Here is a 933-nt window from a genome sequence, read left to right as displayed (position 1 = left end):
GGTTGCATTAGTGCATTGCTGAGTGTTTGGATGAACTCGTTGTGCTGAGCTGCGTGGCGGTAAAGAGAACTGTGTTAACAGTTTGAAAAAGTGAACTCAGTATAGAGAAATGTGTCACAATTGAGGGGGAAAAACACATGCGTAGGTGTTGACTTTGCTGTTGTTGTTGTTTTTGAGGGCCCAGATTATTAAAAAAGAGCTAAGAACTAAATTACTGATGTAGATAATGGAGGTTTGTGTGTGTGTTGTTTGTCTTGCCTCCGTATCAAAGGTGTGTGTACTTGCACAGGTAGACTTCATTGTTTTAGCTTTTATCTGTCTTATAGTTATAACTAATACAAAACAGCCAAAGAGGTTTCTGAATTTGCTGCATTATTTTTTTTTTGGGATCTTAACAACAATGTGTTACAGTGACTTATTGATGGACCACATGGATGAGGTTCATTGAGTAGATGCATCCTCTTGATGCAGAGGGAACAAGAACGCAGGTTGTGAGAGGGGAGAGTGAGAGAAAAGAGCAGCTCACAAACAAGGCTTCAAAGGGCCCTGGCTTCAATTAATCAATTAAGGAAAGAAAGAGAGGAATTGCATATCCCCCCGCCAGTGTGAGAGCGAGAGAGGAGAAGGGGAGGGGGGGGGGGACTGATCTGTAGCCAGGAGTCCTGCCACGGATGGGAAGAGAGTGAGAGGGGATTTCCAAAGAAAAAAAAGGGAAGCTGCTTTTCCTGAATGGCTTGAATAGAGTAAGGATGAAGGAAGAGGAAAAAGCAGGCGAAGGAGAGTCATGAGGAAAAGAGGCGTGGAAGGTCTTCCTAAAATAAAATCAGAGATATGATGGTCAAAGTTTTCCTCATCGTCATGCATATGAGGATTTTATTTTTTTACTTTCAAGTTTGTCTTTCCATGAAAGTTAAATATAGATGATGATAATTA

This window comes from Larimichthys crocea, chromosome VII (genome assembly GCF_000972845.2).
Source record: "Larimichthys crocea isolate SSNF chromosome VII, L_crocea_2.0, whole genome shotgun sequence".
Taxonomy (NCBI): Eukaryota; Metazoa; Chordata; class Actinopteri; family Sciaenidae; genus Larimichthys; species Larimichthys crocea.
The sequence above is the reverse complement of the archived record's forward strand: the minus strand, read 5'-3'. Positions refer to the sequence as shown.